The following is a 12,173-nucleotide window of genomic DNA, read 5'->3' as shown; positions in this document are numbered from 1 at the left end:
GGGGGAGACCATGCAAAAGAGAATTGCAGTAGTCAATACGGGAGATAACAAGACTGTGGACAAGAATGGACGTAGACTGGGTGGAAAGAGAAGGAAGCAATCTGTTAATGTTACGTAGATGGAAACAGGCAGAACGGGTGAGATTATTGATGTGAGATTTATAGGAAAGTGAACTGTCTAGATAACACCGAGGCTCTTAACCTTAAGGAGAAGTGAAAGCTGTGGAGTTGATAGTGAGTGAGAAATGATTTGCCTTCAAAAGGTTGGATTTGGTGCCAATAAGGAGATTTCAGTTTTATTCTCATTGAGCTTTAGAAAATTAGAGCTAAACCAGGATTTTAATTTGGATAGATATTCTGTGAGGGAAGAAGGTGGGAGGAAGGAATCAGGTCTGCAGGAGAGATATAACTGGGTGTCATCAGCAAAAAGAGTAGATCAAATTTGCGGAAAATGGAACCTAGAGGGAAGATGTATATTCTGAAGAGAAGAGGGCCTAAGACTGAACCTTGGGGTACACCAGAAGTGACCGGGAAAAGACGTAAGTGGATTGATTTCAGTTGAATAAACTGGGAGCAGTCAAGGAGATATGATTGAATCCAGGCTAGCGGTGTGTCAGAGATGCCGAGAGAGGAAAGTCTGCTTAGAAGGACAGAGTGAGAGATGGTGTCGAAGGCTGAGCTCAGATCCAAAAGGACGAGAATGCTGAGTAGACCAGAGTCAGCTCCGATTAGAAGATCGTTAGTGACTTTAAGTAAAGCAGTTTCTGTACTGTGACATGAACGAAAACCAGATTGAAATCTGTTGTAGATGTTATTATTAACCAGGTGTGAATGAAGTTGAACTGCAACTACTTTTTTGAGTATTTTAGAGATGAAGGGTAGATTAGAAATCGGACGGAGGTTGTTAAAGTTGTTAGGATCTAAAGAAGGTTTTTTCAGTATGGGAGAGACTGAAGCAATCTTGAATAAGGAGGGAACGATACCAATGGTGAGTGAAGAGTGGAAGATAGCAAAGATGAGTGGGAGTAAGGAAGAGAGGCAGGATTTCACAAGCCCTGTAGGCATAGGGTCAAGATGACATGTGGCAGGCTTTGATTTGCATATAAACTCAAAAATATCAGATAAATCAGGAAGATGAAAAGTGGAAAACGGCTCAAAATAGAGAAACGGTTCTGGAGAGGGCGTAGACACAACATTTCAACAGAGTTAAATGGTAAATGGCCTGCATTTTGTAAAGCGCTTTACTCAGTCCCTAAGGACCCCAAAACGCTTTACACTACATTCACTCATTCACCCATTCACACACTGGCAATGGCAAGCTACATTGTCATTGCCGTGGGGCGCACTGACAGAGGCGAGGCTGCCGGACACTGGCGCCACCGGGCCCTCTGACCACCACCAGTAGGCAAACATGGGGTTAGTATCTTGCCCAAGGATATTTGGCATGCAGCCAGGAGGCAGCCTGGGATCGAACCACCGACCTTCTTATTCATGGCTGACCTGCTCTGCCACCTGAGCTACAGCCACCCCAAGTAGCTAGTGAGAGTTGCTGGTGGATGTTATTGATTTTTGTAGTCCAGAAGAAGCATCAAGGAGTTACAGGTTTCAGAAGAAGAGAAGTGTGGTGGTAAAGCGTTGGGGGTTGAATTAGTTTGTTGAGAACCGAAAACAAAATCCTTGCGTTGCCCTCATAAGAACTGATAATACCTGAGTAGAAACTTTGTTTGGCCTTGTTGATGGAGTCTTTATACTGAAGTACGTGGTATTTGTAGATTTCTACATCAATGATTAAACAAGATTTCTTATATTTACACTCAAGCTGCTGAGCTTTGGCATTCAATGCTCGGAGGTCAGAGGTAAACCAAGGAGCAGTGCGAGCGAAGGAAACGGAGTGAGTTTTTACAGGAGCCAGTGAATCAAGGACATTGAGTAAACAATTATTATAATATAACAACAAATTATCAGGAGTAGAATAGAAGTCTGGATTCTGAATATTGTCCAATCAATGTTCTTGATGTCGCGGAACGAGATGAGACGGGTTGACAGAAGAGCAGCTGAGAGTGAAGTTAAATGAAAGGAAATGGTCAGTTATGGGAATTTCAGCAGCAGAAAGATTTGAGGGAGTAAGACCAGAACAGCAGATCAAGTCCAAGGTATGTCCTTTGGAGTGAGTGGGAAAGTCAATAAATTGTTTAAATCCAAAGCCCTCGAGACAGGAGGAAAAGTCTCTGGTGAGCAGAAGGTCATTATTATCCATATGAATGTTGAAATCTCCCACCAAGATCACATTTGGGGAGAGAGATGAAAGATGGGCTAGTAGATTAGCAAAGTCACTGAGGAAGACAGGGTTAGGTTTGAGGGGGCGGTATACAGTAGCTACACAGCAAATTCAAAAGTGTTAAATGTTTTGGTGTTAATAGTCTTCTTGCAAAAGTAGAGTTAATTTTACTCTAAGTAGAGTCACATTCTTTTAATGTAACTCTTTTAATGTAAAATGATAGTAGTTAAAATCGAGTGTTAAAAATGAGTGTTTCTCTGTCAAATCTGGAGGTGTTACAATGGAAACATTAACTCTTGACCTCTTAACTCTGAACTCCTAGAGGGGCTATGACACCAACAGAGTAAATTCACAGACTCCGCCCCCAGCACGGCTCCAATCGAAGCTGAAGTGAAGCCGTTTCAGAACATTTTGCTCTACATATTTGAGTTGTTTGCCATGCTTGGTAAGTCATTTTTTCAAAGATTGTTTCAATTATTATTATGAGCTTTTACTTCTGTGGCTCTTTGGAGTTGAGACAAAGCTGTGTGAAAGGCATTAGCCATGTTGCTCGCTGATAGCATAATATTCTGTTTTAGCTAGCTGAAAGGTATTGTTTGCGGGCAAATACCACAGCCTTGAAAAAAGCTTGCATGTGAATTTTCAGTCAAACCTTTGGTCAAATACACCTAAAACAATGTCTAGAATGTGAAATGTTGGTATAATGGTGCTGCTTGAAGCCTGAAAACGATCGCCCATAAAAAAAAAACGAGCAGTAGTAGACGAACAGCAGTAGCAGGCGTCCTGACTGGGTTCTACGTTAGCATAGATCCCTCCAGAGTTTTGTGCACACGGTTTAGGTAAAAATTAAAAAGGTTGAGGTTTTACATTTAGTTCAGTATTACCTGTTGCCTGTGTCTTTGTCTTTTGGGAAAATACTTTACACAAGTAATGGCTCAAAGAGGATTCCTTTTTTTTTCTGTGCTGCAATTGTTTACTGGATTATTTGTACCATTAATTAGTGTCAACTAATTTTTATTCAATCTCCGCACAGGATATGCTTGTGAAGATGGAATATGGGGGAGAGCAGAAGTGCGTTGAAGTTCCACAAAGGGATGAATGAAGGACATGCATATTGTATTGAAGAAATAAGTGATGAGAATGCTGTTATTTGCATTTACCATGTCAGACCTTTTGATAAACAAAATTCTAATGAAAGTGAGAACATGTATACTGTTACATCTTTCAGAAAATGTTTTGAAATTGTGCTGCACAGTTCAGAATAAATGTTTTTCAAAAACCATTGCGTCTTTTTAGTAAATGTTTATTTCCAAAAGAAATTTCTAGAAGTTCAGAACAGTAAAATTCCCGCTTTTTAGAATGAATTAGAAGATAACTCTTACGTAGTTAAACTAAAATACTCTTTGAGAGTTAATATATAAACTCTTAACACCAAGTGTTAAATTATTAACTCCAGACAGATTTGGTGTTTAACACTAAATCAGAGTTAACGTACCAACTCTCCAAAAAGAGTTAAATTAACACTCTCTGGTGTGGACCCATATAGACACTTTAATAGTGTTGAAATCAAATCCGACAGTGTTAATTTGGACATGCTGGATTTGCTGTGTATGATGGTGGGAATAGGTCCAGTCAGCTCACATGCAAGGCACTGTAGGGAACTAAAGGTATCAACATTTACTGGCAGGACTTTCAAGTGCTGGCGAAAAATGACCGCGAGACCACCCCCACAACCTGAGCAGTGAGGTTTAGAAAAGTAAACAAACCCCGGAGGACTAGATTCATTTACTGTAGATGAGAAAAGTCATCAGGTTGTTGCCAGGTTTCAGTTAAACAGAAAACGTCAAACATACAGTCAGATAGGAGGTCTTGGATGAGAGGTCCCTTACTTGTCAGTGAGCGGATGTTTAGAAGACCGAAGTTGAGTGGAGTATTTCCTTTTTTGCTAATCATAGTGGGTGCTCTGGTGAGGTGGGCTAGAGATCGGTGGTTGACAGCCCGATCAGAGTTCCTGCGAGGGCGGCGAGTAGCAGGCCAAAATGATTTGATTCCACTGGAGTTGAGGAAAATCCTGCGGGACCCACGATGGATATATCTCCAGTGAGGCTGGAAAATGATGTCTAGGCGGTAGTGGAGCTCTGCCGGCGATGGGAGCGACAGCTGGTCGTGAAGGCGCAGGAGCTCAGCGGCAGTATAGCGGAACAGTCCAGCCGTAGGATGGTGGACAAGTGTCAGGAGAATCCAGAATAGTGCCGACCAGCTCAAAAACATCTTGGCCCACATCTTAGACAATGTGGAGGAAAAAAAAAACAGCCGGTCGGAGCGACAAACAGGTAGGCTAAAATAGCCCAAACAGTTAAGCTAGTGCAGCTCACTGGGAATAAGATGTCAGAGCACATTTAGCTGGAGTAGCAGATGTTGAGGACAATCATTACAAATCAATCCCTGGCAGAGATTGATCTGGTCCTGAGTGTGTGTGAATGTCACTGTTGATTCAAATCTGAATCCAAATAATCGAAAATGTACCATTGAGTAGCAGCAGCCAGATGCGTCAGCATTCACTCAAGCAGGAAGTCACCAAGAAGAGAAGGCATCAAAGAATTCCAGTATAGACCTTTCAACCAGTCCTACTGCGACTGCCACTGACACTGGCATTGTTTGTTGTTTCACTGGAAAGATGAAAATTAAAACAACTAAAGCATAATACAGTGGTATGCAAAAGTTTGTGCATCCTTGGTAATTTTCATGATTTTCCATCATAAATCATTGGTTGTTTGGATCAGCAATTTCGTTTAAATATATCATATAGCAGACAAACACAATGATATTTGAGAAGTGAAATGAAGTTTATAGCATTTACAGAAAGTGTGCAATAGTTACCTAAACTAAATATGGGCACCCCAACCGAAAAATTACATCAGTATTTAGTAGATCCTCCTTTTGCAGAAATAACGCCTCCAAACACTTCTCATAGCTGAGAGTCTGGATTCTGGTTGAAGGTAGTTTGGACCTTTCGTCTTTACAAAACATCTCCAGTTCAGTCAGGTTTGATGGTTTCCGAGCATGGACAGCCCGCTTTAAGTCACACTGTAGATTTTCAATAATATTCAGGTCTGGGGACTGAGATGGTCATTCCAGAACGTTGTACTTGATCCTCTGCCTGATTTTGAACAGTGTTTAGGGTCGTTGTCATTTTGAAATATCCAGCCCTGGCGCAACTTCAACTTTGTCATTGATTCTTGAGAATCTGCTGATACTGACTGGAATCCATTCGACCCTCAACTTTAACAAGATTCCCAGTACCTGCACTGGCCACACAGCCCCACAGCACGATGGAACTGCCACCACAGTTTACTGTGGGTAGCAAGTGTTTCTCTTGGAATGCTGTGTTCTGTTTCCGTCATGCATACCACCTCTTGTTATGCCCAAATAACTAAGCCTCTGCTTACCTAAGATTTTTCTTGACCTGTCACTTCCGGCCTTAACTAGAACTGTGCCTGTGGTCTTCCATTCCTTCACTATGTTCCTCACAGTGGAAACTGACAGCTGAAATCGCTGAGATAGCTTTTTGTATACTTCCCCTAAACCATGATGTTGAACAATCTTTGTTTTCAGGTCATTTGAGAGTTGTTTTGAGGCTCCCACGTAGCCACTCTCGAGAGAAGATGCAAAGAGGAGAAAAACTTGTAATTGGTCACCCTAAATACCCTTTCTCATGACTGGATTTACCTGTGTCAAGTGTCAATGAGCTTACCAAACAAATTTTATGTTCCAATAATTCGTGCTAAAGGTATTCAAATCAATAAAACGACAACGGTGCCCAAATTTATGCACCTGCCTAAATTAGTTTAAGTAACTATTGCACACTTTCTATAAATCATATAACTTAAATCTAAGTTAGTAATCCACAGGCCTAAATTACAGCTTTATCAACTAAAATTAAATAATTTGAGCAAATAAATCAAACCAAACCACAACTTTTGTCTGTGCTGCATCTGCTGTCTAGGGGGGAAAAGAGTTGTAGTTGTTTATCCAACCACAGAAATCCACTGTACAAGTAAATGTGATTTTTTTTGTTACCAGGCAATGTTCTTTATATATATATTTTAATATTTATCTTAAAGAGTAAGACGTCAGAATAATGTCTCTTCTGCATATATCTTCCTGTGAAACTGAAGTGGGATATTTTGCACAAAAACTTCAGTGGAGATTTTGACTTGAGTAAGTGAAGTACATTTTATCTGTGACACTTGACAGAGCTCAAAACACCTCACAATCCAACAGCTAACAAATGATTTTGTTATTTTAAAAAGAAATGTGTTTTTTTGAAGTGTAGAAACATGAGACTGCTTTTGAGCCTTACTGTACTCAGCTGAATGAATTAATAGTTATATATAATTAATAAAATTATCACTATTGTGCCGTCCCTTTCTCTGGAAACTCCAATATAGATCCTACTGCTGACTGAAGCAACAGGTAAACATTCTCTATGATTACAGACTAATGAAAGTGTCAATGTACTAAACATTTGATTAAAATGTTGCTCTTTATTGGAGCTACATTCACAAATGTAACCTCCAGATAACCGGAATGATATTCCTTCCTTTTTATTGCTTTTCTTAAAAAAAAAAAATCTCTGGCCTTGTCAAGGTTAGAGTGATTTTAAATAAAAACATTTTGTATTCTTCCACACCCAACATCTTGACTAACGGCAAAACAATAACCGTATTTTCCACACCAAAAGGTGCACTTAAAATCCTTTAATAAGTGTGCCTTATAATCCGCGCGGCTTATGTATGAATTCTGGTTGGGCTTACTGACCTCAAACCGATTTGATGTGGTATACAGTGCTCAAAAATCTGTCAAAACATGTTTTAGTATGACTTCGATAAGCTAGGAAGCTTATCGGAGCCGCACCTCTTGATCGATTGTTGGAGCATTACAGCTACCGTAGTCAGGAGCCTGACGGAGTAATCTGGGTCCAAAACTCTGTCCGCTTCAGGTCCCAAAGTCAAATGATCACTGCGGCATCACTGAGAGTTAAGAACTCTCTAAATGTTTTCATCTTTAATGAAAGGATCAGCGTTGCTGCTTTACCAGGTGTAACAATTAAGTTTAACATCCAGGCATCCATGAAAACAGAATGTATTAAATCGTGGCTCAAGAGATGGCAGGTCATCTTGTAATCGGAAGGTTGCCGGTTCGAGCCCCGGCTCGGACAGTCTCGGTCGTTGTGTCCTTGGGCAAGACACTTCACCCGTTGCCTACTGGTGGTGGTCAGAGGGCCCGGTGGCGCCAGTGTCCGGCAGCCTCGCCTCTGTCAGTGCGCCCCAGGGTGGCTGTGGCTACAACGTAGCTGCCATCACCAGTGTGTGAATGGATGGATGACTGGATATGTAAAGTGCTTTGGGGTCCTTAGGGACTAGTAAAGCGCTATACAAATACAGGCCATTTACCATTTAAATAAAATTGATTTCAATGCAATTTAATATAGATGGACAACTAGTGATGGCTAACCAAACAGACATAGTAGTGTTGGACAAGCAGAGGAAGACAGCCATAGTGGCAGATGTAGCTATATGTAGTGATAGCAACATCAGGAAGAAGGAACATGAGTACCTTGTGTTTCTTCTTTCAAGAGCTGAGAGAGGAGACGAGAAGATGTGGAGGATGAAGGCAACAGTGGACCCTGTGGTAAATCAGAATCAGAATCAGAAAAGGTTTTATTGCCAAATGTTGAGCAGGTTTACAACATTAGGAAATTGCTGCGGTGCTTCAGTGCAAACATACTGTCATAAATTGCGCTTAAATAGACATGAAAAAATAAAAGTAAGAATAAGAATTAAAAGTGCTACGTAGAAAGATATATACATGAGTATGTTTGTAGCATGTAATGTAATGTAGCAATCCCCGTGTTTGCCACATGGCTCATTCAAACAGAATCTTATCCTTTCTCTCTACTATCTTGAAAATATCTGAGTTTTTTCCCTCAGAATACAACACACGCACACGTACTTTGAAAGGCCCAAGTATATCAGTCAGAAAACACTGACATTATATGTCCGCAACGAGGACATATAATGTCACTAGAAAGGAACAAATATTGCTATACTTTAAAATCTACTGTACTGGATTTTATTGATTGATTCTAACATGTTATGTAAATTGCAACAGCAATAGTTTGAATCGTTCAATTCAAAATAATGCAAAAGAAAGGGAATTTGCCTCTTTCTCACTACTTATTGACCAAAATTACCTCTGGATACGATAGACTTACACTACTTACACTACCAGTCAAAGGTTTTTAAACACCCCAATTTGTCAAGTTTTTTTTTATTGAAAATTATGCAGTTTACTGTCTAATTGCACTCTGAAGTGAAAGCATAGTAAAAATAAGCAAGTGGAGTTAAAAAAGAAATCATTGAATCAGTTTATAGACCAAAATGTATTCTAAACTTTTGACTCATCGATGTAGGCACCTTTGGCAGATATAACAGCTGAACACACACGTGGCATTCTTTCTACAATAGAAATCAAATATTCTCCCATATCTGTTGCAGATGTTCCCATAAATGTGGACCTTGTAGGCCGCTTTGCTCTTCTGTCCAGTTCATCCCAAACCAGCTCGATGGAGTTTAAGTCTGGAGACACTGCTGAACACGCCGTGTTTTCAAGCTCACCATCTTGTTCTTTTTTCCTGAGGTAGTTCTGGCATAGATTGGACTTATGTTTTGGGTCATTATCTTGCTGTAGGATGAACCCCTGACCAACTAAGCATGATGTTCCAGAATGCTGTGGTTTTGGTTCAGGGTGCCTCTCACTATGTACAAGTCACCAACCCTGGATCCAGCAAACAGGCCCGGACCATCACACTTCCTCCTCCACGCTTGACAGTTAATGCCACACATTGTGGAACCATCCTTTCACCTACTCAACAGAGATCCTGCATGATGAACCAAAGATTTCAAATCTTGCTTATATCAGTCCATAATACCTTCTTCCAGTCTTCAGTAGTCCAATGGCGGTGTTTCATGGCTTAGCGAGGGCTATCTTGCTGTAGCTCATCCTCTCAAACCTGCAGCTTGACCTACATTTTTAAGTGTTATGATGGTCTTTCTCTCTTCTTTTGTTAATCGCTTTTTTCTCCCCATTTTTGTAGCAATACACTACTTTCTGCACACAATACTGTTTCAACTCTTGCTCACGAGGGTGTGGTACCACAGTGTGTTCCAACACTGCTTTTATGCAGACAGCGGGGGCTGTAAGTAATCCAGTAAAGTTGGAACACCTATAGTAATTAGTAGCACCAGCTTTTAAGGCTTGATCAACCTCCATTAGTGCAGAACAGCTTTAAATTATTAACCTATGTTGTGTTCCCTGAAAGCTCTATTTCTTTTAAATAATTTGGAAATTTACATGATTTTTTAGTTTGGGTAACATTACCTTTTTTCTTTTTTTTTAACCTCTGACAGTTCTTCACTTCCCTTTGTACCATTTCAAGCTATTCATTGGACTTAAACGACTTGAATTGCAATAAATAACTGGTAAAATTGGGATGTTCTAAAATGTTTAACCGGTTCTGTATATGATCCACAAGGCATCAAATCTAGCTGGGATTAAGGACACAGAAAGCTGCAGTTTTTAAAAATTCAAATGGCAAGTCTAGGAAGTCTTAGTCCTGTGCAAAAAAGACATTTTATGAGTGCAAATTCAGAAGGCACATGTAGCTGCTCAGGATGTAGAGCTGTTACATTTCATGTACATCTGGAGATAATCCTCTATTTTTGGCCAGTTAATAGAAGAACAAGACAGACACTGTTTATACGTTGCAGATTCTCAGCTGGAAACAGATGGGTGTGGTTCTTAGATCACAAAAGATCCCCAGGTAACAGTAGTCTGTTATCAGACATGTTCAGTTTGAGCCGTTTAAAGATGGATCCTGATGTAGAACTAAACACAAAATAAACCTGCTGCAAGCTGTCGTAGCTGAAGCAGATGACTGGCTATCCATGTCTGTCCTGCTTGTTACTATTGCATGACTCTGTGTGTGTGTGTGTGTGTGTGTGTGTGTGTGTGTGTGTGTGTGTGTGTGTGTGTGTGTGTGTGTGTGTGTGTGTGTGTGTGTGTGTGTTAGTCTTAATGTGACTCAATTCCCAGAGGGCCAGAAGCAGGTTCCAGCTCCATTTAAAGCAAAGAAGGCTAGGGTGTATGCGTGTGTGTGTGCGTGTGTGTGTGTGTGTGCGTGTGTGTATGCGTGTGTGTGCGTGTGTGTGTGCGCGCGTGTGTGTGCGCGCGTGTGTGTGCGTGTGTGTGTGTGTGTGTGTGTGTGTGTGTGCTGGGGGGATTATGAGCAGATGGCATGGGAACACACACACATGCAACCTGCCATCCATCTGGACAGTTCTGCAGGTGAAGTGAAAAGTGTTTGCTGAAAAAACGTGTGTGACATCACAGTGGTAAACAGCACAGGCAGACATAAAAGAAAACAGCAGCAGGACTTAAGGCCTGGTCAGGGAGGCTGCATTTCTCTGTTGATTAGCCAACATACCAGACAGACAGCCAGATAGGAAAGGGGGAGGAAAACACTGTGAAGGACATTTGGATAGAAAAGTGTTTTGCATGGTTTTTCACATCCAAGGCCTTGTTAGATAAACAACAACTGTGAAACACAGCCCACAGTTGATTAACACACTCTTTATAATTATTATATGTCCATAACAGATGATTCTGTAACTGACACTATAACACATGTGTACTGCATTAGTGCAGTACACATGTGTACTGCACTAATGCAGTTAGTCCATCTGTAGCTAACATGCAAAAATCAGCCAAGCACATGATAGAATTTAACTGAAATCAAACCTCCGCTAAGGTCCAGGGCAGAAGTCAGCAACCACAGACGTAATTTACAGTTAGGGTTAACCGTAACTAATTCATATGCTATGTGTAGTAATTAATCCTCTCCCAATTACATCTGGCATCTGCCCATATCCCCCTTGTCACATGGGTTTTTTCTCTTTGTGTCTCACTGTTTGGTAGGAGGAGCTAAAATGGCTCTTTTGATGTTGAAGGTTGTTACAGCCTGATCTAGGACACGAGCAGTAAGGAAATGGAGCACAAGTACAATGTGCAGTAAAAGAATACAATGGCAAAAACTTCCCCAACAAAGAGAGATACACCAATATGACTACATCATATATCATATCATCAGTATGTACAGTAAGAGCCATCATTTATTGGACAATTCTGGTCCAATTTTCTGTAACTTTAACTGCAACTTTGTATCTCTGTACAGAATCTCAGTAAAGTTTTGAAATCAAACAATCAATATGTGATTGAAGCACAGACTCCAACTTTAATTCAAGAAATTTTACAAAACTGCACCAACTCTTTAGAAATAAAAGCCATTTGTACAGATAGCCCTGCAGAAATGAATGAGAGAATTGACTGACGAGCAGTTTCATGTCCAGCTAACTGTAATTCGCAACAAATGAAGCAGATGTAATATTGAAGCTGACTCCAAGTGTTCAATTTTTATTTTTTTAAACTTTCACTACAGTTTTGAATATGAAGAGATAAGCACTGGGAGCAGGAGCCTATTCCAGCTACCACAGGGTCAGTAGCAGTTGAAGTGAGGGAGGTTTAATTAAAACACTAAATAAAGTAGACCTATCAGAGAGATAATCATTAGGAGTAGCCAAATCAACAATCTGGTACATTCTTAAAATGAATGAATTCAATGGCCAGTTCAGCAACACCAAAATGCCTGGAAGACCAGAACATACAGTGCAAATGTATAGCTCCAAAAGTTGATTCTGTTCATCTGGATGTAGCGTCTTCAGTGGGAGAAACGTTTCACCACTCATCCAAGTGTTTTCTTCAGTCTCAGCTGACTT

At 40.5% G+C, this 12,173-nt stretch overlaps 1 protein-coding gene and 1 long non-coding RNA gene across 4 annotated transcripts in view; one reads left to right on the top strand and one right to left on the bottom strand.

The window, feature by feature from the left end:
* fhit (fragile histidine triad diadenosine triphosphatase) overlaps positions 1 to 12,173 on the bottom strand; it is a 146,871-nt gene that overhangs the window by 117,124 nt on the left and 17,574 nt on the right. The window contains exons 3-4 of one of the 3 annotated variants that reach the window (XM_080301452.1): positions 7,897 to 7,966; positions 4,804 to 4,946 (exon numbers count right to left, since the gene is read on the bottom strand). The exons of 1 other annotated variant lie outside the window; for it this stretch is intronic. The gene's annotated coding sequence lies outside the window, so the exon portion shown is untranslated. The remainder of the gene's footprint in view (positions 1 to 4,803; positions 4,947 to 7,896; positions 7,967 to 12,173) is intronic. One more of the 3 variants, XM_080301451.1, reaches the window with a different exon arrangement.
* LOC145428758 (uncharacterized) lies at positions 2,382 to 3,559 on the top strand. Its single transcript, XR_013909074.1, has 2 exons — positions 2,382 to 2,722; positions 3,311 to 3,559. It is a non-coding gene; the product is annotated as an uncharacterized LOC145428758 (long non-coding RNA).

This window comes from Astatotilapia calliptera, chromosome 5 (assembly GCF_964374335.1).
Source record: "Astatotilapia calliptera chromosome 5, fAstCal68.1, whole genome shotgun sequence".
NCBI classification, from domain to species: domain Eukaryota; kingdom Metazoa; phylum Chordata; class Actinopteri; order Cichliformes; family Cichlidae; genus Astatotilapia; species Astatotilapia calliptera.
This window is presented reverse-complemented; position numbering and strand designations above follow the sequence as displayed.